This window comes from Cervus elaphus, chromosome 9, assembly GCF_910594005.1.
Source record: "Cervus elaphus chromosome 9, mCerEla1.1, whole genome shotgun sequence".
In the NCBI taxonomy this organism is placed as follows: Eukaryota; Metazoa; Chordata; class Mammalia; order Artiodactyla; family Cervidae; genus Cervus; species Cervus elaphus.
In genome coordinates, this window is record NC_057823.1 from 19,345,403 (window position 1) to 19,368,440 (window position 23,038).

Below are 23,038 nucleotides of genomic sequence, written 5' to 3' on the forward strand. Positions count from 1 at the left end.
GCGCGCGCCCATTGGCCGGCGTCCGCCACGGCGCGCTTCTCATTGGCCCGCGTTGCTGTCGCGGCGCCCCGGGGCGCGCGGCGGGGGCGGGACTTCCGGCTGGCGCCGCCTGCGAAGAGCTCGGCGGCAGGCAGAGACGCGGGTGGCCAGCGATGGCCGCGGAGGGGGCCATCTGTGGCCTGGCCCACGGAGGCCGACGGGAGGCAGCGGCCGAAGAGCCGCTCCCCTTGCCCTGGGCATGGTGTGTGTCTCGCGCCTGTTTATCCCGCCGCCGCCTTGGCCGCCGTCACCAATCTGCAAGGTAGGAACGGTCAGCGCGCCTGGGCTGCGGTGACAGAACTGGGGTTCGAATCCTGGCCCCGACGTTTCCGCACTACGTGCCGTTGGGTTGGGGTTACGTCACCTCGCCCGGACTCAGTTTCCTTATCTGGTGTAGTGAGGAGGCGGACCTGGGGACGTGGTCAGTGTTCCATCTGTGTTGATTATTAGAGCTAACGGGTGCCCAGAGGCTCAGCCTAACGTCCGTTCATTAAAATTTAATTGACCGCCTACTATGTGCCGATCACTGTATCGTCAGCGAACAGGTGAAAATACCTGCCTCTATTTGGCTGACATTCTAGACTGACGCTGTCCATGAGAAATGTAGTGTTAGTTGCTCAGTCTTGTCTGACTCTGTGACCTCATGGACTGTAGCCCTCCAGTCTCCTCCGCCCATGGGGATTCTCCAGGCAAAAATGCTGCAGTGGCTTACCATTTCTTTTCTTCGGGGGATCGAACCGGGGTCTCCTGCATGGCACGCAGATTCTTTACCGTCTGAGCCACCAGGGAAGCCCATGAGAAATTTAAGGCAACCACAAATGTTAGCCATATGCATAATTTAAAATTTCTAGTACCCATGTTAAAAAAAAAAAGAAAGAAAGAAACAGGTGATGTTAATTTTAATAACGGATCTTATTTAACCCAATTTATGTCCAAAATGCTGTTTCAGCCTGTAGCCAATGTAAAAATGTATGAGATATTTTTATGTTCTTTTTTTTTTTCTTTTCTCTATATGCCTTTGAAATTTTGTATGTCTTTTACACTCAGAGCACACCTGGAGTTGGACTGGCTGTGTTTCAAGGGCTCAAGAGCCGTGGTTACCAACGACTACAGCATTGAACCACATAGTACTAGATGGGTAGTCAGGAAAGAAATTAAGTGGATTCCACAGCAAGTGGTAAGACTGAAAAGTAAATTGGGCATGGGGTATGTGGGGTGGGGGTGGGGGTTGCAGTTTGAAAGAGGGCTGTCAGGAAGGTTGAGAAGGTAAGATTTGCAGAAGGACCCGAAGGAGTCAAGAACACTGAACAAACAATCATGCCGTTTATTGTTTTGTGCAGTGTTGTCCGACAGAACACTCTGTGCTCATGGGCATTTTTTTTTTTTAATCAATACTGCCAAATTTAATAGCCACGAGCTCTATGTGGCTCCTGGGCCCTTGACATGTAGCTGGTAGCACTAAAGAACTGAGCATTTAATGAACTTAATTTTTGTTGTTGTTGTTGTTCAGCTGCTAAGTTGTGTCCGACTCTTTGCAACCCCTGTGACTGCAGCACACCACTCTTCCTTGTCCGTCACTATCTTCTGGAGTTTGCTCAAACTTATGTCCATTGAGTCAGTGATAATTATCTAACCATCTCGTCCTCTGCCACGCCCTTCTCCTTTTGCCTTTAATCTTTCCTAGCATCAGAGTCTTTTCCAGTGAAATCTGCTCTTCACATCAGGTGGCCAAAGTATTGGAGCTTCGTGGATTGTAGCTTTGTTGTGGTCAAGGGGCTTGCATTAACTCAATAAAGCTTTGAGCTATGCTGTGCAGGGCCACCCAAAATGGATGGGTCATAGTGGAAAGTTCTGACAAAACGAGGAGGGAATGACAAACCACTCCAGTTTTCTTGCCACAAGAACTCCACTGATTTAATTTTTACTTAATTTAAATTTTGTCATGTAGAGCTCATGGCTTCCATAGTGGATGGCATAGATTTCGTAGAATGGTGACAAGTGCAGTGCTCTGAATTGAGCTATGCTGCTGCTGCTGCCACTGCTAAGTCGCTTCAGTCATGTCCGACTCTGTGCGACCCCATCCCTGGGATTCTCCAGGCAAGAACACTGGAGTGGGTTGCCATTTCCTTCTCCAGTCCATGAAAGTGAAAAGTGAAAGTGAAGTCGCTCAGTCGTGTCTGACTCTTAACAACCCCATGGACTGCAGCCTACCAGGCTCCTCTGTCCGTGGGATTTTCCAGGCAAGAGTACTGGAGTGGGGTGCCATTGCCTTCTCCGGAATTGAGCTATAACTCATGCTAAATGCTTTATGTTGGTCCTACGGAGTGCTCACAATAGCAATGTAAGAAGAGAGCTATAGTCATTGTCACCATGATGATTAATGAAGTATTGTGATCATTCATCTATGCTTTATCATTGCTATCATTCGTAGACTTTACTTTTTTTTTGACTTTACTTTTTAGAAGAATTTTAGATTTACAGAAATATTGCACAGAAAACAGAGTTACCTTTTTACCCACATCCAGTTTCCCATATTTGTAACATCTTTCATTAGTAGGATACATTTGTTATACTTAATGAACCATGACTGATACATTCTTGTCAAACCTAGTTCATGTTTTGATTTCCTTTGTTTTTACCTAATGTCCTTTTTGTCTTCCAGAATCTCATCTAGGATACCACATTACACTTAGTTATCTTCTCTCTCTAAAAAGAGATAGATAATTGATATATAACATTGCATTGGTTTTGGGGTATACAGCATAATGATTTGATGCATGTGTATATTACATAATGATCACCATAATAAGATGGTTAAAGATTAACATCCATCACCACAGTTAGATTTTTTCCCTCTTGTGATGAGAACTTTTAAGATCCAGTCTCTTAGTTGTCCTGTCTCTTTAGTCTCCTTTTAGCTTTGGCAGGTTCTCCGACTTTGCTTGATGTTGATAATCTTAATTGTTCTGAGAGACCTGGTCAAATATTTGGTAGGATACTCCTCTATTGGCATTTGTCTGGTATATTTCTTGTGGTAATCCTGGAATGATGGGTTTGAGGGAGGAAGACCAAAGAGATAAAGGGCCATTTCCATCATGCCATGTCAAGGATACATACAATTGGGGACTTCCTTGGTGGTCCAGTGGTTAGGACACTGTTCCCCCAATTCAGGGGGCCTGGGTTTGATCCCTGGTCAGGGAACTAAAATCCCACAGGTGGAGCAGTGAGGCCAAAATAAAAGAAAGTAAGAGAATTCTTTTTTTAAAAAAGGATATGTACTATCAACTTTATGCATGTTGATATTGGCCTTCATCACCTGGTTGACTTAGTATTTGTCAGGTTTCTCCACTGTAAAGTCACTTTTCCCCTTTTCCTTTGGAAGGAAGTCACTATATGCAGCCCACATAGAGAGTGGACATGTGTGTTCTCCTTAAGGGTGGATATCTACATAAATTACTTGGAATCCTTCTGCATGAAAGGCTTACCTCTTCTCCCCCTGTTTATTAGTTTATCCAGTCATTTAATTAGATCAGTATAGCTTCCTGAGTATTTATTTATACTCTGGATTATAACCCAATACTACTTTATTTTGTTGCTCAAATTGCTCCAGCATTGGCCACTGGGAGCCCTTTCCGTTGGCTGCTTTGTTTTGTTTTTAATTTATTTATTTTTGGCTGTGTTGGGTCTTCATTGCAGGCTTTTCTCTAGTTGCAACACACAGACTTCTCATTGCAGTGACTTCTCTTGTCCTGGAGCACAGGCTCTAGGGTGTGCGACCTTCAGTACTTAGGGCTTAATAGTTGAGGCTCTAGAGGCTTAGCTGCTCCTTGGCATTTGGGATCTTCCCAAACCAGGGGTCCAACCCATGTCTCCTGCATTGGCAGCCAGATTCTTTTCCACTGGACCACCAGGGAAGCCCACCTTTGGTTTTTGACACACTCCTATCAATGTGTTTTGGTGGGTTGTTTTTTTTTTGCTTGTTTGATTTTTCTGGGGGACTTCCTTACTTTCTAGCACTGCAAGATGCTGCAGGTTCTTCTCATGTGTATTTCCTGATCCCAATCTTAGAAGCAGCCATTTCTCCGAGTTGGTTCCTCTGATTAGAGAATGGTATTAGAAACCAAGATCTGAACACTAGGAGTGCATGTTGCTAATGCGATGCTGTTTCTTTTAGGTCGTCAGTGCTTTGCAGTCACCTGTGATTCAGTGGGTCTGGGCACTCAGCCCTGGGGATGCGTACAACGACCCGATGTGCATCCACCCTCACAGAGCTCAGAGTCAGCCTGCGAGGACAGGCTTAGGAGGGGAGCTCTGACACTCAATCGCTGTGCAACCTCAGGCGAGTTGTTTAATTTCTCTGAACTTCAGCCTCCCCTTCCACGAAGTGGGATGCTTACGATACTTTATGAGGGCACCGTGAGAATGAAATGAAATCACTCACTTTCAGAATCTCTGAAGTAGAACCTGGTATCAAGTGCTTATTAATTGTAAGAAGAAATGACACAAAAATAATTTCAACCTGCAGAGGTCCAGAGTGGCAGCGAAGCGTGTAACAGGCGGACCTGACTTCACCCGGGGGCAGCCAGGGGAGGCTTGCCCAGTCAGTAGGGTGAGTCACCAGGCGAAGGGGAGCAGGAGCAGCAAGCACAAAGGCCCTGAGGTCCACAGGAGCGTGACGCACTGAGGAAAGGCCAGTGACTCATGGGATTGAAAGGGGCACGACACACAGGGCTTGACTGGCCATGGCAAGCTGAGACCCTGTCCTAAGCGCAAGGGAGGTGACTTGTCCAGGTGCACATGTCTAGTAAGGACAGGCATTTGAGTCCAGCCTGCCTGATCTCAGAGATCTTTATTTCCCTGATCTGATCCTGAGATAGGAATTCTTTGTTTTGTTTTTTAGTAAGAAGCATAGTTTTGGTTCTTAGGGGTCAGGGTTAGAGTACATTCCAGCCACTGAAATTCCTGATTGTTCTTATTGTGCCTCGAAGCACATGCTCCCAGGGTCCATGTGATTAGGATGACTCCGTTTGGGTTCCTGCTCATGAGGACCTTGCTGCTGCAAGAAAGAAGAGGACATGTAGACAGCAAGCCCAGCCAGTGTGACAAGGGCCAGGCCCAGAGCTCTGCCTTTCCTGAGGGCAGCGCTGGGCCGGAGGGCAGCAGGAGCCAGGGTCTGCCAGCCAGAGGAGGGGGAGATGGGGCTTCCACACGTGGACCAGCTGGAGCACAGGTGCAGCTTTGCCCGTGAGGAGAGTTCAGGAAGCAGTAGGTGTCTCAAGGAAAGAAGATGACGAGATAGGACTGTCAGGGTGTCTGTCTCTGGCTGTCAAGGGCCCTAGAGAGTCAGGCAGAGAAGTTGGGATTTCATCCTGCAGATGAGGAGCCAGCTGACTGCAGCCTAATTCCACCCACACCTTTTTTTTACACAGCCTGTGAGCTACAAATGATGTTTACATTTTTATTTTACTTATCTTATTTAATTTTTTGGCTGCACCACAGGGCACGTGGGATCTTAGTTCCCCAACCAGGGAACCTGTGTCCCCTGCATTGGAAGCATGGGAAATCTTACATTTCTAAATGGTTGGAAAAAAACCAAAAGAATAACATTTTGTGACATGGGAAAGTGCAACTTCAGCATCCATCACGTTTGCTGGTCCCATGCCCACGCCCGTCATCTGTGTGTGGCCCATGGCCACTTTCAGGTTGCAGGAGCAGACACAGACTTGCTCAGATTGGGGAGGGGGGGCTCTGCACTTCTGCCGTCACTGATCTGAAATTCTTAACCTTGTGAATGAAGGAGCCCCATATTTTTATCTTGCATTGAGCTCTGAAAATTGTGCAGTCTTGGCAATAGAGACCAGATGGCCCACAAAGCCTAAAAGATTTACTGCAGGGCCCTTTTCAGAAAAAGTAGGCTGGTCTTGCTGTGGTGGGCAGAATACCAGTGGTCTCTACGACCCTGTGAAGATGTCCCCTTACCTAGGAGAAGGGACTCTGCAGATGGGATTAAGTTGAGGATCTGGAGATGGGCAGGCAATCGTGGGTTATCTGTATGAGACCAACATCATCACAGAGATTCTTATGAGAGGGAGGCAGGAGGGACAGAGAAGATGTGACACTACAAAGAGAGGACAGTGATGCCATTGATGTCTCTGAGGTTGGAGGAGGTGGCCACGAGCCACGGAATGCGGACGGCCTCTAGTGGCCAGAAAACTGATTCTCTCCTCCAACTTCCAGGACGGCAGCCCTGCCAGTGCCTTGATCTTAGCCCGATAAGACTGACTTTGGACTTGTGACTGCCAGGACTGTCGAATAATAAATGTGCCTTGCTTTAAGCCACCAAGGTTGTGGTAACTTAATAGAGCAGTCACAGGGCCCCGGTGCTCCTGCCATAAGCAATGGGCAGCTGAAAGAATCTTTCAGCCAGAGAGAATTTTTTATTTTTTTTTTAAATATATGTAGTTTTTGATGTGGACCAGTTTTTTAAAAGTCTTTATTAAACTTGTTACAGTATTGCTTCTGTTTTATGATTTGGTTTTCTGGCCACAAAGCATGTGGGATCTTAGCTCCCAGAGCAGGGGTCAAACCTGTGCCTCCTGCAGTAGAAGTGTGGTGTTTTAACCGCTGGACCACCAGAGAAGTCCCTAGCCAAAGAGCAGTTTAAATGAGACACTTAAAGTGATTCTTTGCTGATTTGTTAGAAGGAAGGGCCCCAGAAGCAATCGTGGAATGCATACTTCAAAAGAGGGGGTGGTTCAAAAGAGTGGGTGGGGGCTATGAAGACAGCCCTGGGGAGAGCTGAGGGAGCAGGTGTAGGGCAGGATGTGGAGAGGAGGATTCCTAGTGTCTTAGAAGTGGGATCACCAGGACTTGGAGACAGTCAGGTGTGGGCAAGGCGGTAGCCCAGTTATTAGGCACAGCAATGGGGAAGCCGTAACACCTGGACCACTTTCAGGGCTCACAGTGTGGGTGGGGGCTATTTTGGGGACATAGAAGTGAGTTTAGGGACTTCCCTGGTGGTCCAGTGGTTGAGACTCCGTGCTTCCAGTGCAGTGGGCACAGTTTTCATCCCCGGTCATAGAACTAAGATCCCACTTGTCTCATAGCTCAGACAAAAAAGAAAAGTAATAGGTTTTGTTGTCAGGGCAGCCATTCACTGGTCAGCCCCCAAACAGAGCTGAGGCATCAAAGCGGATCACCCATCCTGAGGATAGAAGCCTGGCAGCCCGGTCACACCTAAAGAGCCTTACAGCACTGGAGCTCTTTGGGGGCCAAACTTCGGTCTGATTCCATTACTAGTGCTGAGTCAGTGAGTGATGGAAAAAACCAGGAAGCTATATCGACTTCTCTGTGGACGGTTGAGTTTGTTTTCAGTGGGCAACCCCATTGGAGTTCATGGCCCTGATTACTCCAGAGTTGGAGGAATGGGTAGCCAGGGGTTCCTTCTGGGTGTGGGTCCCCCGTGCTTCCTGCTCGTACACATTTCTGACCCAGAGAACCTGACCTGGAGCGGGCACAGAGCTTACATCCAGGAACTGCCATGGGGTAACCTCCCGAGCCTCTGTTTATTTGTAAAAGACGAAGGACATTGCCACCTCGAGGACACACATTGAGCAGGGCAGCTGAGGCCCAGGGCGACCACCCTGGCACAGGCCCACAAAGGAGATTCTATGCTCAATGCCTGGGAGAACAGGAAGGGAGGAGTCCCCTGCTCATCTGAAAGGCAAGCTCCCCACACACCACGGCGCGAGATCACATGGGTCAGTGACCTGAGTGAGCTTGGTGAGTGCTGGTTCCCAGAATTACCTTTCTGCCTTTCTAGATCTGACCCATGCCTCTTCCACTGGGCGTTCTTCCAGCAAGAGCAGCAGTGGCATTTTATCTCCCATCGTATCAAAGGTTAGAACAGGCCCTGTGACTCCAATTCCGAGGGTCACTATTGACAGTGATCACTTTCACTTCTCCTGTCACTTCACCCACCTCATTCCTGCCAGTGACCGGGAAGTAGCCACTATGTCACTTTTTTTCATTTTTAAGATTTCTATTTTCCTTTAAATCCAGCTGTTATTTTTCATGCCATACGGGTTCTCCTTGACCTGTCTCTACATGTTTTACATGTATCTGTTGGGCTTTTTGCAGTACTTCTTTAAAAAAAAATTAAACAGAAATTCAGTAGTTTCCAGTATATCCACAAAGTTGCACAAACCTCACCACCACCTTATTCCAGCACATTTTCATCACTCAAGAAAGGAACCCCAGGACTTCCCTGGTGGTCCAGTAGCTAAGACTCCAAGCTCCCAATGCAGCAGGCCCAGGGTTTGATCCCTGGTCAGGGAACGAGATTTCCACATGCTGCAACTAAAGATCCTACACGCCACAACTAAGATCTGGTGCAGCCAAATAAAAAATTAATTTTTTTAAAGGAACCCCCATGCCCTTTGGGCTTCCCGGGTGGCTCAGACAGTGGCGTATACCTGTAGTGCAGGAGATCTGAGTTTGATCCCTGGGTCAGGAAGATCCCCTGGAGGAGGAAATGGCAGCCCACTCCAGTATTCTTGCCTGGAGAGTCCCATGGACAGAGAGTCTGGCGGGCTATAGTCCGTGGGGTTGTAAAGAGTTGGACACAACTGAGTGACTAACATCATTCATTCATGTCCTTTTGCAGTCCCTCCCCCAGCCCCTGGCAACCACTAGTCCACTTTCTGACTGCATGAATTTGCCTGTTCTGATCACTTTATATGAATAGACTCATACAATATGTGGCCTTTTGTGTCTGAACATCAGGTCTTCAAAGCTTGTTTCTGTTGTAGCGTGATTTAGTGCCTCATTCATTTTCAGGGCTGAATGATATTCCATGGTGTGTGGCTGGACCACATGTTGATCCATTCATCCATTGATGGACATTTTGGGGGCTGTTTCTACCTTGTGGCTTCAGTGAATCATGCTGCTGTGAACATTTGTAGACTAGTTTCTGATGGGATGTATGTTATCATTTCTCTTGGGTAGATATCTAGGACTAGAGTGGCTGGCTGACAGAGTAACTTTATGAGAAACCATCAGACTGTTTTCCTCAATCTTTTCTTTGTAAATGTGATGGAGACTTCATGCCTATCAGTCACTGGCAGGTGCTTAGTTAGCTGTGACCATTCTCCAGCCCTGCTCCTCGTCCAGCATCCCATGGGAAGCAGGCAGGGCCCCTTGGGTTTGCCAAGGTGCCTCCCACCTGCCCCAATGTGCAGGGGCAAGGGTCCCAAGGGTGAGCCCATTACGGGCCTCTGCCCCACCCTGTAACTCCCACATTCCATGTAGCAGGAAACCCTCAAACCACCCAGCTCCCCAGATGAAAAGTTCAAAAGCACTGCCAGCAGCATCTCTGGGAGCCCTCCACACAGGCTAACCTCTGATCATGCATGGTTAAGAGTGAGTTGTACCAGGGGAACAAGCCAGGTGTGTTATCAGCTATTAAAAGTTCACACAAATCGATAAGAACTCAAGGAGCAAAGATCAGAAACGGTTCACCAGGGAAGAAAGAGTCGACAAACCTCAGAACAGCCCTTGGGTGAGGGCTGGTTAAGGCGAAGACCATTCTAGTGCTGCCTGGACCTGGACACTGGCTCCTCGGGGTGGTAGCTGGGGTTACCAGAAAATTACAAAACCTTCAGAAGCTACTTCCCCAGCATCTTACAAGGTTCATGGTCTGACCCTGTGGTTAAACCACCGACAAGTGTCCTGAGCCCCCAGTGGAAGGGCTGTTCTTACAGCCTTTAAAGAGTAAAAGGTTGGCAGTGATCTGAATGCCCAGTGTTGGCGGCTGGCTTGGGAACTGCTCTAGAACCGGGCAGGAGGCCTGCAACCACGTGGAGTAAGCGCGCCTCCTGAGTGTGGGCCAAGCCCTGTGCGGAGGCAGTTTCATCCTCATCATAAGCCTCTGAGTTGGGTCCTGTTAGATGGACTGAGCAGAATGCAGATGAGAGCAGGGTGGGAGCTGGGGAGAAGGGAGGGGCTGGGGAGATGATTTGCATGGATCACTCTGGGGAAGGAGTGCCCAGCTGCGGTGGGGGGTTGTGGGTTCACTGTGGCATCTTTGGGGTGTTACTTTTATCCCTCCATCCAGCCAGGGTCCAGCGGCTTAAGATGCTTGAGCATGGAGGGGAGTGGGCATCCTCAGTGGTATGGTTAAAGTGAGGGCTTCAGGGACTTCCCTGGCAGCCCAGTGGTTAAGGCTTTGTGCTTGCTATGCAGGGTACACAGGTTCGATCTTTGGTCCAGGAACTTGGATCCCACATGCCAAAAGAAACTTTTTTAATTAAAAAATAAAATAAAAAAAAATATTGGCACTTCTGTGGTGTCCAGTGGCTAAGACTCCATGCTTACAATGCAGGGCCCAGGTTCAATCCTTAGTTAGGGAACTAGATTCCCACATGCCACGACTGAGTTCTCATGCTGCAACAAAGATCGGAGATCCCGCATGCTGCAACTAAGACCTGGTGTGGCCAAATAAATAAAAATAAATAAATACCGAAGTGATGGCTTCAGGTTCACATGGGAGAGGGAGGAAACAGGGCCCATGTTCACCTTGTTCCCACCCCATCCCCAGGCACCCAGTGATGGGCTGTTGCCTTCCTCAAGGGCGCCCTGCGAGTGTGAGTTCACTGGGGCTGCCAAAACAAAGCACAGGCCAGGGCTTAAGCAACAGAAACTCACTTCCTCAGTCCTGGAGGCAGGAAGTCCAAGGTCAAGGTTGGCTTCATTCTGAGGCCTCTCTCCTTAGCTTGCAGATGGCCGTCTTCTCCCTGCATCCTCAATGTGGCCTTCCTTCTGTGTCCCTAATTTCCCCACCATAAAAAGACACCAGTCAAACTGGATTAGGGCCCACCCTCACAACCTCGTAATTAACTCCAAAACCTCTTTAAAGGTCCTAAAACCAAAGATTTAGGTAAAGGCTTCAACATACGGATTTTAGGGAGGACAGAGTTCAGCCTGGGGAGCATGTGATTCTGCCTTATCCACCCTGGGTGTGAGCGGGGAGCTCGGATGACCCCCATCACACACCGACACTGCCCCGTCTTCCACAGGTCATGGGAATTCTGGGGTATGGGCTCCCTATTTTCTGGTGGATAGAGCAGACCTGGAGCTCCAGGGGGAAGATGAGAAGCCAGGTCTCAGGAGTCCAGCCTCAGAGGCTGGTCAGTGGGGCGGGGATGGGGGGGCTGGTTCATCTCCCCAGACCAGCCCCTGCTTCCCCCCAGGAGTAGGGATTTTCCTGGACTCCCCCTAGGAAGTCCCCCTGAACACGCGCTCGCCACCCCCGCCTCCGCTTCTCCGAGCCGTCGTGCTGATGCACTGCACCTTTTTTTACCCTCGTCCCCGCAGCCCTCTGCCCCTGCAACCTCTGGTCCTTTCCCCCACAAGCGCAATCACTAGGCCTGTTCCAGCACACGGTCTGGTTAAGTGAAAGTGAGAGTCACTCAGTCACGTCCAACTCTTTGCGACCCTGTGGACTATACAGTCCATGGAATTCTCCAGGCCAGAATACTGGAGTGGGTAGCCTTTCCCTTCTCTAGGGGATCTTCCCAACCCAGGGATCAAACGCAGGTCTCCCACATTGCAAATGGATTCTTTACCAGCTGAGCCACAAGCAGTCAGCAAACGCAAGCCCTGCCGCCCCCCCTCATCTCCAGCACCCAGTAGGTGTCAAAGTTCTGCTGACCTAGTGAACCAGCAGTCAACCTCTCAAGGGCCCACGGCAGTAAGACACCAGCCCAGGCTTACCATGTCTTGGCAGAGCCCACCCTGTCCCCATCCCCCCCAATCAGGCCACCCAAACTGGGGTCCTCTCCTCAGTGTGTGAGATGGGCACCCACTCCTGCCCTGACCCAAGGAGGACCTGTCAGACTCCAGGGGCCCATAGTTAAGGGATGTTACCAACCTGAGCACAGCGGGGTGAGGGGGTGGCAATAAGGAGCTGGAGGGGGCACCCCAGCCCCAACTCACCCCTCCTTCTGTCAAAAGCCCCATCACCTCCTGTCCACTGTCCTGTGGGTGAACTGGCTTATTCCCCATCCGGTGACCGATCCAGCATCCTCAGCACACTGCCCGCCTCCCTGCCCTTCCCGGTGCAGCAGGGACCAAAGGCCTGAGCAGATCGGGGCTGGCTGGAGGGTGGGGAGTGAGGGGGGGTGGGGAGGAAGCGCTGCTCCCCAGCTCTGTGTCCCTCTCACTCACCGGGCCTCACATTCCAGAGGTAGGAGTGTTCAACCCTCACATGGGCTTCTGATCCAGGGCGGGCCAAGGGTCAGGAGGAACCAGAAACTGCTTTTCCCTAGAAAGGTGAGGCAGGGGTAGACAGGCTAAAGGTTACTGAATAGAAACCCTCCATGGGGGGAGAAGGGGAGAAGCTCCTCTGGGTCTGGACAGACAGGACCAGAAAGTGGCCACAGCAGGGCTCCTCCCTGACACTGGGGCCAGAGGAGTCTTCCTGGTGGAGAGGACCATGCCTTGTAGGATCTGTAGCAGCATCTCTGCCTCCTCAGCTGCCCCCCGCCCACAACTGTGACAAGATCTTCTCTGTCCAGACTTGGGCAGGTGGCCTCTCCACTGGCTTTCTGTGCTCAGGTTAAGGGCCCTCAGGTCACATCTGGGTCAGGTATTCAGGGAGCCTGCTGTTTTATGTGTCTGGTTCCCTCTGCCTGTTGTTCTCTGTTCCCCCACCCACCCTCCCTTCCTGCCGCCTTCCAGAACTGAGCCTGATCTTGGGTGACCTCAGCCTGCAGCAGCTTGAAGCAGGATTTCAGTTCCCAGCCAGAGGATGAAGTCTGGCTCAGCAATGAGAACACTGAATCCTAGCCACCAGACCACCAAGGACCAGTGGCCGGTGACAAGACCCTGCCGATCAGCGGTGCAGAAACGAATTTTCACATAGAGACAGAAAGTAGTGAAACAAGTGAAGTGCTTATTAGGAGGAAAAAGGGATACATGTGAATACACACACGGGTGGGCTTGGAGAGAGACTCACGCCCTTGTGCTAATTTGAATCACTTTTGTAGGGCATTCTTCTGGGTTTCCTCTGGCCAGTCATCTTGCTTTGTCTGGTTCTGAGCCCGTATTGGGTGATCTCAGTGTCCTCCCGTGTGTGCGTGCACATCTCTTAGCCAAGATGGATTCCAGCAAAGAGGCCTATGGGTAGGCTGACATCACTTACTACGAAGTGGTGCCCTCTCTCTTTTGACATCCAAGGAGCCATTCTGCGCATGCATAGTTGGGAAGGTCTCCTTGATTTTGAAAATGAGGAATGTGTGGTCTTTTATTTGGACAGGGCCCAGCTTCTCTCTTGCTTCTGCTATTCTGGAGTTTCAGTCCACCAGGGACAAACTCTGGCTGCTCAGCCTGGGGCCCATCCGTCTCCTGCCTCAAGTCTGCACATCACTTCCCCTGAGGAGTGTTCCCTGCCCTCCCTTAGGAGTTTGCCCCCCATGAGTGCTATGGGAGGCAACAGAATTCCCTTCCCCCAGGATGTCATGTCCTGATGCCCAGAACCTGGGGATACATGATACTGCACAGCAGGGGGACTCTCAGGTTGGTCAAGTTGAGGCTCTGGACATGAGAGGTGATCCTGCACTATCAGGATGGGCCAGCGTTAATCACAGGGGTTCTTATGAAAGGGAGGCAGGAGGGTGCAGGTCAGAGAAGATGTGATGACAGAAACAGAGGTCAGAGACAGGTTAGAAGAGGCCACACTGCTGGGTTTGAAGATGGAGGAAGGGGCCACAAGCCAAGGGATGCTGGTAGCTGTGAGAAACTTGGAAAAGGCCTGGAAACTGATTCTTCATGAGAGCCTTCCAGAAGGAACTGCCCTGTTAACACCTTGATTCCAGGACTTCCACCCCCGCTGTGACTTAGGGGAATACTGGGAGTCAAGGCTAGGGTGGACCAGACCTTCTCAGGCTTAGAACACTGGGATGGAGAAACAGACACAATGACCAGTTTTTCTCTGCAAATTAAGAAAGTTATGCACATAAAGCCCCCAAAGTCACAATCTTTGCTTCTCATAGCTGACTTTGAAAGGCTTCCCATGTTCTCCAATATGTCCTTGGCCAATTCTTTTCCCTTCTCGCTAGGAGAAGACTTTTCTGATTTTTACAGCCATCCTCAAAGGGAAACAGTATGGACCTTCCAGAAGCAGAAGATATTAAGAAGAGGTGGCAAGAATACACAGAAGGGCTATACAAAAAAGATCTTAATGGCTCAGATAATCATGATGGTGTGATCACACCTAGAGCCAGACATTCTGGAATGTGAAGTCAAGTGGGCCTTAAGTATCATCACCACAAACAAAGCTAGTAGAGGTGATGGAATTCCAGCTGAGCTATTTCACTTCCTAAAACACGATGCTATTAAAGTGCTGCACTCAATATGCCAGCAAATTTGGAAAACTCAGCAATGGCCACCGGACTGGAAAAGGTCAGTTTTCATTCCAATCCAGAGAAAGGCAATGCCAAAGAATGTTCAAACTACCACAAAATTGCACTCATCTCACACACTAGCAAGTTCAGTTCAGTTAGGTTGCTCAGTTGTGTCCGACTCTTTGCAACCCCATGGACTTCAGTACGCCAGGCTTCCCTGTCCATCACCACCTCCAGGAGCTTACTCAAAATCATGTCCATTGAGTCTGTGATGCCATACAACAATCTCATCCTCTGTTGTCCCCTTCTCCTCCTGCCTTAAATCTTTCCCAGCATCACGGTCTTTTCCAGTGAGTTGGTTCTTCGAATCAGGTGGCCAAAGGATTGGAGTTTCAGCTTCAGCATCAGTCCTTCCAATGACAATTCAGGACTAATTTCCTTTAGGATGGACTGGTTGGATCTCCTTGCAGTCCAAGGGACTCTTAAGAGTCTTCTCCAACACCACATTTCAAAAGCATCAATTCTTCGGCATTCAGCTTTCTTTATGGTCCAAATCTCACATCCATACATGACTACTGGAGAAACCAAAGCTTTGACTAGATGGAACTTTGTTGGCAAAGTAATGTCTCTGCTTTTTAATGTGCTGTCTAGGTTGATCATAACTTTTCTTCCAAGGAGCAAGCATCTTTTAATCTCATGGCTGCATTCACCATCTGCAGTGACTTTGGAGCCCAAAAAAATAAAGTCTGTCACTGTTTCCATTGTTTCCCCATCTATTTACCATGAAGTGACAGGACCAGATGCCATGATCTTAGTTTTTTGAATGTTGAGTTTTAAGCCAACTTTTTCACTCTTTTCTATCACTTTCATCAAGAGGCTCTTTAGTTCTTTTTCGCTTTCTGCCATAAGTGTGGTGTCATCTGCATATCTGAGATTATTGATATTTTTCCTGGCAATCTTGATTACAGCTTGTGCTTCATCCAGTCCAGCATTTCTCATGATGTACTCTGCATATAAGTTAAATAAGCAGTGTGACAATATACATCCTTGATGTACTCCTTTCCTGATTCAGAACCAATTTGTTGTTCCATGTCCAGTTCTAACTGTTGCTTCTTGACCTGCATACAGATTTCTCAGGAGGCAGGTCAGGTGGTCTGGTCATCTCTTTAAGAATTTTTCACAGTTTGTTGTGATCCACACAATCAAAGACTTTGGCATAGTCAATAAAGCAGAAGTAGATGTTTTTCTGGAACTCTCTCGCTTTTTTGATCATCCATCGGATGTTGCTAGCAAAGTAATGCTCGAAATTCTCCAAGCCTGGCTAACAACAGTACATGAACCGAGAACTTCCAGATGTTCAAGCTGGATTTAGAAAAGGCAGAGGTAGTTGCCAACATCCGCTGGATCATAGACAAAGCAAGAGTTCCAGAAAAACATGTACTTCTGCTTTATTGACTATGCCAAAGTCTTTGATTGTGTGGATCACAACAAACTGAAAAGTTCTTAAAGAGATGGGAATACCAGACCACCTGACCTGCCTCCTGAGAAATCTGTATGCAGGTCAAGAAGCAACAGATAGAACTGGACATGGAACAACCCACTGGTTCCAAATTGGGAAAGGAGTACTTCAAGGCTGTATATTGTCACACTGCTTATTTAACTTATGTGCAGAGTATATCATGCAAAATGCTGGGCTGGATGAAGCACAAGCTGTAATCAAGATTGCCAGGAGAAACATCAATAATCTCAGATATGCAGATGACACCACCCTTATGGCAGAAAGCAAAGAAGAACTAAAGAGCCTCTTGATGAAAGTGAAAGAGAAGAGTGAAAAAGCTGGCTTAAAACTTGACACTCAAAAAACGAAGATCATGGCATCTGATCCCATTACTTCATGGCAAATAGATGGGGGAAAAATGGAAACAGTGACAGACTATTTTCCTGGGCTCCAAAATCACTGCAGATGGTGACTGCAGCCATGAAATTAAAAGATGCTTGCTCCTTGCAAGAAAAGTTATGACAAACCTAGGCAACATATTAAAAAGCAAAGACAAAGGTCAAGAGGCCACTGTTTACTTTGCTGACAAAGGTCTATCTAGTCAAAGCTATGGTTTTTTTTCCAGTAGTCATGTATGGATGTGAGAGTTGGACCATAAAGAAAGCTGAGTGCTGAAAAATTGATGCTTTTGAACTGTGGTGTTGGAGAAGACTCTTGAGAGTCCCTTGGACAGCAAGGAGATCCAACCAGTCAATCCTAGAGGAAATCAGTCCTGAATATTCATTGGAAGGACTGATGCTGAAGCTGAAACTCCAATCCTTTGGCCACCTGATTTGAAGAACCAACTCACTGGAAAAGACCCTGATGCTGGGAAAGATTTAAGGCAGGAGGAGAAGGGGACAACAGAGGATGAGATTGTTGGATGGCATCACAGACTCAATGGACATGATTTTGAGTAAGCTCCTGGAGGTGGTGATGGACAGGGAAGCCTGGCGTGTTGCAGTCTATGGGGTCGCAAAGAGTCTGACACGACTAAACGACTGAACTTACTTACTTCAAAGGGAAAGTGAGTCTTGAGTTGCAGAAGTTCACAGCCAAACAGACATATGATCTTTGAGGCACATCGAAGTCTCTGTCAGCAATCCCAATACAGTGTTTGTGTGGCCTCAGCCCTCTCCAAAAGGGACCAGGGCCGAAAACTTGGGAAAACGCTCTTGACACAGCGATGACGATCGACACAAAATGGGTTGTGTCTCTGAAGCCAAAGGAGGTGACAGTCTTAGGGGAGGGGTGGCAAGGGGCCACTGTTAGGCTTCAGTGGGAGCCAGGGCAGGAGTCCAAGAGTGGGAGGTGATGGGGGGCAGTGAGGCAGGAGAGTGAGAGACACCAGAGGGACTTGAAGGCCGTCCTTGGCATTCATCCACTGCCAAAAAGGAGTGACTGTGAAACAGGCAAGAGGGGATGACAGGTGATGAGAGCAGAGAGGTGATGAGCATTCTCATCATGGGTTTTATTTTCTGGGTCTTATAATGTTTTAACATCTGCCAGCCTTGCTGATCTGGGACAGACTGCCCTTAGAGCAATCCCTAGAGAGAGCAGGTAACTGGGAGCGAGCCTTTCAGATGCAGGGCAACCAATCCAGAGCTCAGACTCCAGCCAACTCTGTTGTCAGGCTCTCACACTCCTGGGAAGCAAAATCCCCCTTCCTTAGTTCCCCCAGGGAGAGGTATACCAGACAACCAGGGAGAGCCTCTCCGCCCCTGGGGCCAGCCAAGAGTGTTCAAACTGGCCAGCCCCAAATCTCTTACCCTGCCTGGCTTGGCCTTCCCCAGGGAAGCCACAAGAAAGGCTCGTGCCCTGCTTTCTCCTTGCTCCTTCTGTCTCCCTACTGACCCTGGTGCTTCCCCAAGTTTCCCCGCATGGTGTGTTATGCCTCCTCTTGGGATCTATGAGCAGCAAACTGTCTTCTCTATCATAATTTTTTAAAATAGTAATTAATCAGCTTTTGGTTGTGCTGGGTCTTTGATGCCATGCACGGGCTTTCTTTAGTTGCAGCAAGCAGGGGCTACTCCTCGTTGCAGTGCACAGGCTTCTCATTGCTGTGGCTTCTCTTGTACAGAGCATGAGCCCTAGGCACACCGGCTTCAGTAATTACCACTCACGGGCTCTAGAGCACAGGCTCAGTAGTTGTAACATGTGGGCTTAGTTGCTGCTCAACATGTCGGATCTTCCCAGACTAGGGACGGAACCCGTGTCCCCGACATTGGCAGACAGATTCTTAACTACTGAACCACCAGGGAAGTCCCCCTTATTCCCAGTCCTTCCCTGGGAAGGGTTGAATGAGGCTGGGTAAGCAGGCTTAGGACTAGCTAGTTTGAATCATTTCAGCAGGCCCTGGGGTGACCCGGGCTGGAGAATAGTGACCCTGAGTGTGGGAACCTGATAGAGGAGGGGGTTAGGATATGAGCTGTGGACTGGCTGGTTTGCATATGAAAGGTGCCTTTGAAAGGAAGCCATTTACTATCTCTGGGAATCTGCTAGCCCTAGGAGAGGTAGTACCTTCAGGATCAGCAAGTCCCTAGCTGTCAAAACATCAGAATAAAAGAGACATGCTGGGAGCCTAGAGGGTTTTTAAAGCAGTGAAATATTCTGTATAACACCATAATGGTGGATATGTCATTATACATTTTGTCCAAACATGTAGAATGTACAAGGGCTTCCCAGGTGGCGGTTGTGGTAAAGAATCCACCTGCCAATGCAGGAGATGCAAGTTTGATCCTTTGGTTGGGAAGATCCCCTGGAGAAGGGCATGGCAACCCATTCTACTATCCTTGCCTGGAAAATCCCGTGGACAGAGGAGCCTGGTGGGCTACAGTCCATGAGGCCGCAGAGTCGGACACGACTGGAGTGACTGAGCACATGGAATGTACAACAGCAGGCGTGAACCCGAATGCAGACTCTGGACTTTGGATGATGGTGATGGTAGGATGGTAGTGGTCATTGTAGGTTCATTGCCAGTAACAAACACACCTCTGAGATGTAGGCTGTTGATAATGTGGGGCAGGGGATGTATGGGAAATCTCTGTACCTTCTCTTCAATTTTGCTTTGAAAATTAAACTGCCCTTTAAAAAAATATCAATAGAAAATGAAAGAAGAGAAGCAATGTAAAATTTTGAATTGACTGTGATCTGTGGCTGGAAATGCAGTGTCCAATAAGACAGACACCAGCCACATGTGGCTATTCAGCACTTGAAGTGTACTGAAATTTTTCAATAAGCCATGTTTTGAACACATTATGCAAAAAAGGGAAAATATCTCATAAATCATTTTTTTGATTGCATGTTGAAATGATATTATCTTGGCTTGTTGTTGTTGTTTAGTCGCTAAGTCATGTCTCTTTTGCAACCCCATGAACTGTAGCCCGCCAGGCTCCTTCTGTCCATGGGATTTCCCCAGGCAGGAATACTGGAGTGGGTTGCCATTTCCTCCTCCAGGGGATCTTTCCAACCCAGAGATCAAACCTGCGTCTCCTGCATTGGCAGGTGGATTCTTTACCACTGAGCCACCAGAGAAGCCCATTATCTTGGATAGATAGGGTTAAACAAAATACATAACTAAAAAAAAAAAAAAAAGACATGCATAATATAGTTCCCAAAAAGTATATGTGTAATGAAGTCAGACCTCAACTTGGAATCTGGCTGCCACTTACTTAGTCAGGTAACTTAACCTCGCTGGACCTCAGATGATTGTTTTTTCCCCTGTCCAGCGGGGATAAATATTAATCCCACAGCATTTTCTGTCACCTCAAGCCACTCTCTTTAGAGGAGCCCAACCCACCCCCAGCATCTTCCTGCCACCTCCAGATTTGAAACAGTGATGCTTGTCTCCAAGGATCTTGCTTCATAACTTGCTACCTGTCTGCTCTGCACTGCTTACCCAGGGCACCCAACCTAGTGCCTGGCATACAGTAGGTGTTTGTTGAATGAATAACAAATGGCCCCAAACAGGTGTTTAATGAGGATCAGTGACATTGCCATCGCCTTTCCTGGCTAGGAGACATCTGCTTGCTTATTCCAGTCACCCCTGGGAATGTGGTTGGTATATAACAGGTGCCCAGATAACTGTGTGGAAGGGCTGAGTGGAGCTCAGCATCCTCAAAGTGAAAATTGCTCATTTGTATTCAACTCTGCAACCCCATGGAATTCTCCAGGCCAGAATACTGGAGTGGGTAGCCTTTCCCTTCTCCAAGCGATCTTTCCAACCCAGGGATCGAACCCAGGTCCCCAGCATTGCAGGTGGATTCTTTACCAGCTGAGCCACAAGGGAAGCCCAAGAATACTGGAGTAGGTAGCCTATCCCTTCCCCAGCGGATCTTCCTGACCCAGGAATCGAACTGGGGTCTCCTGCATTGCAGGCAGTTTCTTTACCAACTGAGCTATCAGGGAAGCCCCAGCATCTTCAAAGAGGGACTCATACCCCTATGGGACACTCTCCTCAGGACCCACCGCCCTCCCTTTCCACATCACCCCTGCCCCAGCTGGCCCAGCCCCTGCATGTTCAGTAGGTGCAGGAGAAACACAAGGACTGAGGCCACGACCAGTGGTGGTAGCCTGAGTTCCCTGCGCAGGTCCCCTGGAACACAGGCAGCTGGTCAGTCTGGGGAGGGAAGCCTTTCAAATCTGACTTTGCAGGAGGCAGGCCAACCACATGGGGAACACAGTAAAATGGGTCACACAGGGAACTAAGTCCCTGAAAGTCAGGCCAGAGGCTTGCAAGCCATCCTTAAAAAAAAAAAAAATTGCACTTTTCCTTCCTTCCTCCAGTTGCCTAGCAACCACTGTGCATCTGGACCAGAGTGAGAGGCAGCTGGGTACAACAGGAGCCCAGGCCTGGCAGACAGGATACCCAGGGTCTGGTGTGTGGAGTCAGGATGGTGGGGGGTGGGGTGGGGATGGCATCCCAGTGGCTTCTCTCAGAGGCCACCTGAACCAGGACCTGGAGGTACCAGAGGCTCAGGAGGGCGGTAGGCAGCATGGGGTGTTAGAGGTGGAGGTGTGATGCAAGAGCAACTGCAGGAGGCCCACCACCCAGGATCCTTCCTGATGAGCCCCAGGTCTCTGCTCAGTGGCCTTCCCCCATTAGGAGATGTCCCCCTTTCTTCACAGTATTTAAGAAATAAAAGTCGGGTTTTCCTGGCCAAAGGATAAAAAATAAAAAGGGTGAAAAAGGGCCTCTCAGACCCTGTCTCCTTCTCTGTAATATTTGTCAACTGTTATGAGCACCTGGGAGGTCCTCCAGCAGAGAAATGAGAGCGAGCCAGGTACCCAGAACCCCCCAGAGGAGCTCACTCCAAAGGCAGTGGTTGGTATTTCCCCTCACCCAGCCACCTGACTGCCCCATTCTGCAGTATGGCCATCCCAGAGGTGCGCTGAGCTGTGCCGCTGCCCCCTTCCCCTCACCCTGCATTGCATCCTGCCCTGCGGGCCCTGGGGTGTGGTCAGTCCCTGAATTTGGCTCAGCTGCAGGCTGGTGGTGACCCACAACGGCCTCATGCTCAGAGCTCGGGGCTGGGGAGCAGGAGGCGGCTTTGTCCTCTGCGCTGTGTTCACACATGCGGAGAAGAGGGTCCCCTCCCTGGAGACAGTTGACCCTGACCACCTCCAGGAGCTGCGGGAACACAGGCCTCCGCTTTCTCAGCTGAGCCCTGACCGTGGAGGTCTGGCCCCACAATCAGCAACTGCAGTCCTCCGAACTCCAGGTCTCCACCCAGGGCCCTTAGTCCTGAAGCATCTTGTCCGCCGCTCAGACACTTGAGTGCAAAAACCCCTGCCTGCCCTGCGTGCTGGTTCCTCAGAGCCCTTGCTCCCTTTTAAAGCTGCTGGTGGGACTAACTGTGAGCGGCGGGGAGGTGGGCTTGCTCACCGGGGACCTCCGCCACTACTGGGTAACGCCACGTCTTGGCCGCTGCCCGCCGACCGGGCAGGCAGGGACGGTGGGCCTTAGCGGGGAGGCTGGTCCCGGCCCGCCACGCCGCGTCCCCAAGCCCGCAGCCACGCGGAACCGCGTCCTGGACCAGCCTCACCTACTCCAGGAGCGGCTACCACCGGCGCAGGACCGCTGGGCTCGGGCCGGTGAGTCCGTAAGCACCGCCCTGGTCTCAGCCCGTCAGAAAGCTCCGCCCCGGCGCTCAGTGTCTTTCATCAAGGCCCGGCCCCTGCGCCAAGCCTCACCCATTTAGCCACGCGACCGGGCCCAGGGAGAGGGAGTGGGAGAGGGTGAGGGCCCGCCCGCCAGGGTATCCTGGTGGAGCTGGAGAGATGAGAAAGGGGTAGAGAATGTCATAAATGCCCGGAATGGTCTACAGCTAAGGAAGTCAACTATAAAAAGTTACAGACGTGAGGTTACCGCTGTGAGGTTTCTGCAGCGTCCCCTTCCCCGCTACCTGCTGCTCCTCCACCCCCACGGCCCCCACCCTCACCCCTCTGTTCCAGCTGGACCACGCTGACCCTAGAAAAAAAGAAACTCCTTCTAGGTGGGTGCCTGCTGGCGTGGTTACCTGGAGCTCTCGCTTTTCTCCCCAAACCAGAACATTATTGTGATCCTTATTCGCAAGATAATATTCGGGAAAATTTAAGTTGCATATATTGCACTGTTAAAGAAATATATATATATATATATATATATAGAGAGAGAGAGAGAGAGAAAGAGAGAGAGAGACAGACAGACAGACAGACAGAGACAGAGAGAGACAGAGACAGAGACAGGGAAGCCATTGTGGCTAATACATGAGTTAACTTGAATTTTATTATTATTATTCTTATTTTTAGGCCATGGCTCTCAGCTTGAGGGGATCTGAGATTCCTCACCAAGGATCCAACCCCAGGTCCCCTGCATTGAGAGCATGGAGGTTTAACCACTGGACCACCAGGGAGGTCCCCTGTTAACTTAAATTTGATGCTAGCTAAAAAAGCCTGTTTGTGGCCTATCAACCTACATTGTACATCTGCTTTAATTATTAAAGAAGAGGACACTAGCCAGAAGTCAAGGATGTCCATGTCCAAAATAAAGGTTAAAGTCCTTCCTGGGATGCCAGCGCTG

At 49.4% G+C, this 23,038-nt stretch overlaps 2 long non-coding RNA genes across 2 annotated transcripts; one reads left to right on the top strand and one right to left on the bottom strand.

The window, feature by feature from the left end:
* The first annotated feature begins 120 nt into the window (after positions 1 to 120).
* Positions 121 to 23,027, top strand: LOC122699580. The gene is made up of 3 exons (XR_006342639.1): positions 121 to 301; positions 1,087 to 1,216; positions 22,768 to 23,027. It is a non-coding gene; the product is annotated as an uncharacterized LOC122699580 (long non-coding RNA).
* LOC122699581 lies at positions 10,750 to 21,995 on the bottom strand. The gene is made up of 3 exons (XR_006342640.1): positions 21,863 to 21,995; positions 12,265 to 12,361; positions 10,750 to 10,865 (listed from the first exon to the last, which is right to left on the bottom strand). It is a non-coding gene; the product is annotated as an uncharacterized LOC122699581 (long non-coding RNA).
* Positions 23,028 to 23,038: the final 11 nt, after the last annotated feature.